Raw genomic sequence first — 8,779 nt, forward strand, 5'->3', positions numbered from 1 at the left:
GGGCGAGCCAACCTTTGCCAGGATCGCCGTGCCATCGCTTCATCACCCATCAGGCAATGGGTGTGAGGATCGAGTCCCAATTTTGGGAGTAACCTTTCTTCGAACCACTACAACAAATAAACCAGGTGCTATTAATCCTAGCGATTTTTGCTTGTTCGGGTTTATTTTTCCCAAAGAATTATTACTCTGCTTTGTTCCATCATCTATACACAGGTTTATCAAATGGTGGCCGCATTAATGATGGTTGCGAGGTGGTTCAATCAGTTTCGGTGCTAGTTCGGCGAACGCCGTATCCGAAACTCGGACCGACCTGTGAATTCGGGCTTTGTCATGCCTTCATTGCGTCACGCCGACGCCCTGCATCAACACTGACCTCGACGCTCAGGTCATATCTCTTTCATTATTTACTTCACTTGTATTAAACAAGTAGAAGAATTTTTTTCACATTATTATCTTTATTTGTCATTTCTTTTGGTTTGCACTATTTTATCTGTGCAGCCAATTGACTAAGACTGAGCCGTGTTGTCGCCTTGGCGCGCCGAGCTCCATTACCGCGGCTGGACTAGGGGCTTCATCTTCTCGGAGTGCCGGACTCTCTGCTCGGCCGCCTTGGGAACAGCCTGGGGGCTGGAACCTTGTCCCACATCAAGCTCGGACCACGTCATCAATGCCGAACATATCAACCAGCTAAGTTGCTTTCATGCCCAAAAACTTTCAGTATTAAATTTTGTTCGGTTTGAACAAGCATTATACTTTTTTGGCAAAAAGTTGCTTGTGAAAAACTTCCCTGTCCAAACTTTGTTTGTGACACACATATTCAAATACCCCGTTTACTTGGGGGCTCCCTTGATGGAGCTTTTCCTCTTGCATATGATTATACTTGTATGGCTTCGTTCCTTGTTCGTGTATTACGCCACAATATGCACCATGTTGACTTAAGCGACTTGCAAGTTGGGTTGCCTGGCTCCTGTGCTTACCCCTACGTTCCCGATTGTTCGGCTAGGGAGTAAAGGGAGCACCTCTGCGATTGTCACAATCGGTTCATCCGAGCCGGACCTCAGATTGGGTGAAGCCGAAAGCTAGCGCTCTTACTGTTTTCAACAATGGTCGGCACACAGCGGAACTCATGAGTACAAAAAATCTATGGCACAAGTCTCATAATGACAATGAGCACCGAAGAAAGGTATCGGTGGGGATACTATTTCCTTCGAAGATGCTTCTTACACTTTGTTAGTAATATAGCATTAGTTCCCTGAGCGCGCTTTGTCTGTTACAGCCTTATGGCCTGATTGCCTAGTTATCGGAAACACCGTCGATACTCTTGATAGGTGGAGTACATAACACTTTTCGGTCCTCGACCGAAGAGGGAGAAGCCGACGGTCGGTTAACACACGTATAAAGTTCGGGTGAACACATATATGATATAAGTACTTCGGTACATACAATCATTATACATAATATTCTTTTTACCCATGTCACTTTGGGGCTCTTAAATTTATGAGCTGTTTTATAATAAGTGTTCTTCTTCCTAGTCGTTGCAAAGTTTTTTTCTATCACTCCTTTTTTCGACGCAAGTGTGTGGTCAATAGCCCGATTTCCCTCTCATCCACCTTAGGGATAGGAGGTTGAAGTCGTAGGCTGACCCACTTGAAGTCTTGAGATAGGATGTGTCATGTTAAAGCACGACAAAAGCACATTTTTTCTCTAAGACCAATTTTCTGATTGGCACCGAACAATTAATCTAGTTTGGACGTCGAGTTTTTACTGACGTTTTTGTGTTAGTTTTCCAATCCTATGGCACTTTTCAACTATTTGTGTGTTTTCCGCATAAGTCTCGCAGTGCAACGCCGGACACCTTTAGAGATTCGGCAAAAAATCTCGGATATTGCTATATATGCATCGGTTTCAAATTGTGTCTTCGGTGGATAGTTGGGTTGCCCGGCTCCTGTGCTTGCCTCCTACATTCCGCTTTGTTCGGTTAGGTGTGCAAAAGGAGAACCACTGCGATTGTGCTTCCAGCTCGCATGGTTAAGCACCTCGGTGGAGAAAGCCGAAAACTGACTGTCATAATTAAGCATAAACCGGTCAGTGATCCGATGGCTATATTAAATGACGGGCCGTTCATAGCATTGGCCGAAGTGTTTACGGCTTGACCTAGGTTGTCGCCGAACACTAAGCGGGGGGCTACTTGCTGGCCTCCCAACTTTAAGCTCCTATGACTAAGTGAAAGTCGTAAAGCCCGCATATCTGATTGCCTTGTTTCCACCAACACAACCGCCTTCGGGCACCGAGACGTCGGCTAAGGGTTGTTTTGTTATTTCGGAAACACCTTGCGTAGCATCTACAAGGGGGTAGAAGCCGACGATGGGCCACTTTCATATTATAAACGGTCACAACGGAAGTGAAAATTTGGGTTCATCTAGACCACAGAGTTTGGAAGCTTTTCCTGAACTAAAATCCTCAGTATTTTCCTCCCACATTGATCGGAGCTGAGGTTTCATGATCATGCTTAGCATGAAAACCCAAAGAAAGGAACCGATAGTGGGACTATTTTCTTTGGACGATGTTTCTTATGTTAAACAATAATATAACATGTCTCTCTGCGTACCTTTGTTTATAAAACCGCATGGCCGGATTGCCTTGTTTGCCACAAATCTTTGCCCTCATAAAGGCTTCATAAAGTGGGACAAATACTCCCCGGCTACTGGCCGAGGAGGTTGAAGCCGATGGCCGGTCAACAAAGTTCTGTACAATGCTGATCCGAGCATTAGTGATGTAGAGTACTTGGATACATAGAATCATTACACATAATTTGTGATTTTACTTTGGATATCAATCCTTAATTCGGCCACCCGTGCCCACATTAAGGCTCGGGGGCTACTGGGCTTCGTGCTTATTATTTACAAATATTAAAGGGGTACATCGATCCCCTGATCTAGTGTCGCCACCCGACCAGTGTCTCGGGGGCTACTGCATTGACAATCCAATGCAGAAAATTTAAAGTGCAGTATAGTTTTCGAGGAGATTATTATCCTCAGGATGGTCGGCCGCACCCAACCTGAGTCTCGAAGACTTTGCACACCACGTTTCTATTCCTATGTATGATGCCGAGCTAGGAATTGATCCTCAGGCTGATTTCGCACATCGACCTGAGTCTCAGGGGCAACTAGGATCAGCGGTTTCATGTTTTCCTTCAGGTGCATCTCGGGTTTTAGACCGACGCACATACCTTGAGGGCTACTAGCTATATATCTCAGTAGAGAATAAATTGCACCAATCAAAAAATCAGCCCGCAGACAGGGGTGGTGCACCACCTCGGAAGCAGTCCGACATTAAGCTCGGGCTCCAGTGGCTGGCTCCATAGAGGGCATTTCCGGCATTAAGCTCCGCTAAACTCCTTCAACTTTTTGAACCCAGATGATCTATGACATCTCGGATATAGTCCGGTGTTGGAGCTCGGATACAGTTCGGCGTTGGAGCTTGGACACAGTCCGGCATTAGAGCTTGGATATATTCTGGCGTTGGAGCTCGGAAGCAGTTCGGCGTTGGTGCTTGGCTGCAAAAGATACCTCGAATGCAATCCGGCGTTGGAGCTCGGACGCAAGAGGACGCTGCTGCCCGGGAATAACTTCAAACCTGAAGTGCGGCATAATGATAATAAGGCATTGATAAAGGCCGGAAACTTAAAGGGGCTCCTCGGATACCCGACATATAAACTCTTCGGATTTACTTTGCGATCCTCAAGATCGAAGATGAGAAGATTTGTTGAACCAGTTTTCAAGACCGACGACCGAAGATGAAGAACAGTTTGGAAGAATCAAGGAGCGTCCCCAACTTGAAGACTAGTTCAGGGGGCTACTGACGGTGTCCTGGACTAGGGGGTACTCACCACGTCGTCCCCCGATCAGTTAGATTGGACCGAGGACCCCCATGGCCATATACTCATGGGCCAGTTCAGACAGTTGCCGCATACAAGGAAGATTTCACAAGACTTGGTGATCAAGACAAGGACTCCTCCCCTAATGGCGTATTCGGCTAGGACTCTTGTTATCCTAGGCCTCTGGTACATTATATAAACCGAGGCTAGGCTAGTCGATAGAGGATCATTATTATGACATTACTCATCATACCTCTAGGGTTTAGACCACAACATATGATCTCGAGGTAGATCAACTCTTGTAACATCTATATTCATTATAGTCAATCAAGCAGCATGTAGGGTATTATCTCATCAAGAGAGCCCGAAGCTGGGTAAAATCCCGTGTTCATGTTACCATTGATCCTAAGACACACTGCTTGGGACCCCCTACCCGAGATCCGCCGGTTTTGACACCGACAGCTGCTGCTCCCACGCCATGGTGAAGGACAAAACGGAGGCGTTGGAGCGCGCTAAGAAGGCGACGGGGGCGGCGAAGGGCAAGAAGCAGCAACGCGGGTCATCGTCGCGCGCGAGGCTACCGCCGGGCTAGATCCAGGGCGATTGGATCCGGTCTTCGATTCGGCATGCAGATCTGGACGAGCTGGCGGAGTCTGGGTTAATCGCCAAGGGAGCAGCAAGGCTGCTGGAGGGGGAGATGAGTCCCCAGCCTCAACCGGGTGAGTGCGTTCTGCTCGCCACCCACGTCGACCGCGGCTTTTCGCTTCCTCCGCATCCTTTCTTCCGGGGGTTCCTGAACTTTTTCGGTGCTCAACTCCACCATTTCTCTCCCAACACCATCACGTATTTAGCTGCGTTTGTATCGATGTGCGAGAACTTCTTAGGATGTCGACCGCATTGGGGTCTCTTCAAACACATCTTCACCATTCGTTCGCAGTCTGTAAAAAAGGCGAAGTCGAGTGACTCGAAAACCCATGTCATCCAGATGTGTGGGTGCTTAGCTACCCAAAAGAGGAATAGGAGTGCCTTTCCTGCCATGACTCTCCCTGACTCCGTTAGAGGCTGGCAGTCGACCTGGTTCTATTGCCAGGACGTCGCAGCTCCAGGTCAGTCGACTGGTCTTCCCCACTTCTCGTTTGACCGTGTTCAGACCCCTACTCCACTTAAAGTGATCGCTGATGAGACCATGGAGACGAGGATGTTGGTGGATAGGGTGGTTCAGCTCATCAATGAGGGCGTTACGGGTCTGGATCTGCTGGAGGTGTTCCTCAGTCGACGCATTCAGCCTCTCCAGGCTCGTGATCACCCGATGTGGCTGTATTCCGGACCGGACGACACCGCTCGGGTCCATCTAGAAGAAGTGCTGTCTGAAACTGTAGCCTTGTGGCTGAGGAGTATCACAGGCAACCAGGACAACCCCAGAGGATCCAGGCGAGTCGTCCCCTTCAGCGACGGGAACCCGCCTAACAAGGTATATTTTTTCCGACTGCTTCCTGGTCGCGCTCTGACTGTACTTGATGTCGACTGACTCTGACTCGACCGATTTATTCTGCAGGTATTTACTGAGATGCATTCAATGCCCAACAGCGAACAGGCTTTGGCACAGGACCAGGAGGGAGAGGCTAGTGCCGAGGAGAGTGGTGAGTGGGAGTCCCCGGAAGAAGAGGAGGAGAGCGAGGAGTCAGACGATGAGGAAGAGGTCGACTCGCCGCCCCGTCCTGAACGTCGATCCAAGCAGTAGCATGATCTGTCTAGCGGGCGTGGGAAAAGTGTGGCTCCGAGTGCCACTACTCAGAAGCGCACTGGGACGTCGACTCCGGAGCCAACGGAGAAGGTGGCCAAGCAGCCTAAGGTCGCTCCCCCCAAGGCTCGGAAGACACTGCCACGGATCAAGATGGACGTCCCTGTTTCTTGTGCTGACCCACTAACTCATGTGTCATTCCAGCCCCACCTTCGCTGCTATTGATCTGGACATCGACAAGGCACCAGGAGACGAAGAAGCCACCTCACGAGTCGGTAAGTCTGATCAGCCAAGCTTCGTTGAGTCGTGTAGACTGTCAATAGATAGAGTTTCTGACATTTTATCCTTTTCTGCAGTTCCGCAAGAAGTTGTTGTGCTCCCTGATGACGAAGAAGAAGTGCCTCTATAGGAGAGGAAGAGGAGGAGTGGGAGTGCTGGCAAGAGGAGGCTTGAGGTTCAGATTCCTCAGTCGATGCCGACGCTCGAGGCGGTGGTCGAACGCTCTGGAGAGCCTATTCGGACCAGCGTCACGTTCACCAGCCCGCTGATGACTGATCGTCTGGCGGGCTCGACCGCACCGACTCCTACTGCTCCAGTGCAGCTCCACGCCTCCGACCCAGCGACTACCTCGGATGCTTTGCAGCCATCACTTTTTGTTGCGTATCAGACTCCGGATGATTCGCCGAGTGCCGCTAGGGAAGCTCTGCGCCAAGTGAACCTTGTCATGGAGCATGTGAAGGTGGTGCATGAGGCCAGCCAAGTGGCTTACAACGCCAGTACTGCCCTTCAGGCCAATGTTCAGGTCAGCAAGACTCCGACTGAACTTTCGAATGTTATCTTGTATCTGATCACCCACTGGGGTGTTTCTTTGCTTATAGCTTTGAAAATTTCCATTCTACTCAACTTGAGTAGAATCTTAGTAGACTGTCTGAACTCACGCTGGGCAGACCCTGCTGAGTATTGATCCGAACCAGTGGGGGCGCGCTAAGTGCACCACTGGGTGTAGTCCCCGAGACCACGGTCGACTGCTAGCAGTCGACTGAGGTCTTAGAATGTATCTCTTTTTTTGAACTCACGCTGGGCAGACCCTGTTGAGTATTGATCCGAACCAGTGGGGGCACGCTAAGTGCACCCACTAGGTGTAGTCCCCGAGATTACTTGTTGGATATTTGATTAGACAGTAGTCTTAGAGTAGCCTTTCCCCGTCGGTGCCGTTTATTTGTGTCGACTGACATGTCACTTTTGCTGACTGTAGAGGTCTTGTTCTTGGAGCTCATCTTTCGGAGTTAAAGAAGAAGCATATCAGTGTCGAACTCGACCTTGAACTTACCAAGAAGAATCTGAAGACTGCCCAGGAAGAGACGGCTATCATGGGAGGTAACCATTCGACCATCTGCTTAGTAGACTTTCCACTGTTTTTCATTCAATCTCTTAGAGTCGAGTGACTTCACATAAGAAGATGTGCTAGTGAAAACCGCCAAGTTCAGTCTTGTCTGAAGAGTGTTGTTTCTTTAGAGAGGATGAAGGAGGCTTTGGAGCAGAAGGACCTAGATCTGGCAGCCACTCAGAAGGAAGCACGCGAGAAGACGAAGCTTGCAGACCAGAAGCTGGCTTCAGTCGGCAAATTAGAGAAGGAGAACGCAAAGCTGAAGACTGCCATCTCGGACGCCAATCGGGAGGTCAAGCAACTGAGAAAGGACAAGGAGAACCTGACCACTGAAGTCGACAGTCTCAGGGCCAAGACGGGCAAACTAGAGTCCCATTTGGAACAACTCGCGGCAAAGCTTGTCTTGAAGCTTGAAGGTATGACTGCTCAGTTAGATAACTATCGTCGACTGAGATTTGCAATACTGTCGACTTATTGTTTGTTGTGATGGAACAGAACTCTGTCAGGACTTTGAAGCTGAAACTGGACGGGTCGAGACAGGTCTCGACCCCATCAACTGTCCCATGAAAGACGAAGTTGCGATGAACTTGCTTCGACTGGAATCACGCTTGGACAGTGCAGTCGACTATCTGGCTTGGCTGAAGGTCGCGATGGCCCGAGTGGACGCCGAACTCTGGCCTCAGGCAGAACTCCCTCAAAGTCTCGAGTCGCTAATGACTCGACTCAACCAAATTCCTGACTGAGTGCAAGAGTGGAAGAAGTCTTCTGCCTGTTGTGGCACCGACGTCGCCTTGCCCTTATTCGCGTGCACTGCAAGGAGGCTAAAGACGAGAAGCTGGCGGCCCTCAAGGTGGCGAATACTAAGAAGCATTCTTTCCAGGACTTCATGGACACCTTCCTCGAGGCAGCCACTCGCATTGCCGACAGCATTGACCTGACAGCTTCTGTGACCCGGCCAGTCCTTCTCCCACCGAGTGATTGAAAAAACTTTATGCTTCACCTTTATTTGCTTCGGGATGCCGAGTAATTTTGTAACCATTAAAACTCCTTCGGGCCTGATGCCCGAGTACTTTTAATCTGCGGTCAGGAAACTCTGGGTTTATCTTTGAATATGTTGGGTTTGCCTTCGAGTGAAGTCTGTTCTTCACTTGGGTCGGTTTCTCATCGTTTAATGCAGGTGCTGAAGAAGGGTCAGCAGTCGACCTGTTGATGAGCCCTTGGTAGTATTGATCAGCTCATCAGCGAGGTACTCAGCAATGGTCTTGACGTTCCTGTCATTAGCGAGGGGCCAATCGTTGGGTGCACACAATCTCGTCCTTCTTCTTGACGGTGCAACCCCCGGGGGGAGGGGCGTGGGCAACCCGCAGCCTCACCCACCACTCGGTAAGATTTTTCGAACTTAGGCGAGCGCTGGGCTGCAGCTAAGCATCCGAGTGGGAGGGTCGCTCACCACTCGATAGGATTTTTCAATACTTAGGCGAGCGCTGGGCTGCAACTAAGCCCCCGAGTGGGAGGGTTGCTCACCACTCGGTAGGATTTTTCAAACTTAGGCGAGCACTGGGCTGCGGCTAAGCCCCCGAGTGGGAGGGTCACTCACCATTCGGTAGGATTTTTCGAACTTAGGTGAGTGCTGCTCACCACAATCTCGTCCTTCTTCTTGACGGTGCAACCTCCGGGAGATGCCGTTAGGGAGGACTTTTTATTACTTAGGCGAGTACTGGACTGCAGCTAAGCCCCTGAGTGAGAGGCAGACTCACCACTCGGTAGGATTTTT

The sequence above is a fragment of the Triticum dicoccoides genome, chromosome 7B (assembly GCF_002162155.2).
Source record: "Triticum dicoccoides isolate Atlit2015 ecotype Zavitan chromosome 7B, WEW_v2.0, whole genome shotgun sequence".
Taxonomy (NCBI): Eukaryota; Viridiplantae; Streptophyta; class Magnoliopsida; order Poales; family Poaceae; genus Triticum; species Triticum dicoccoides.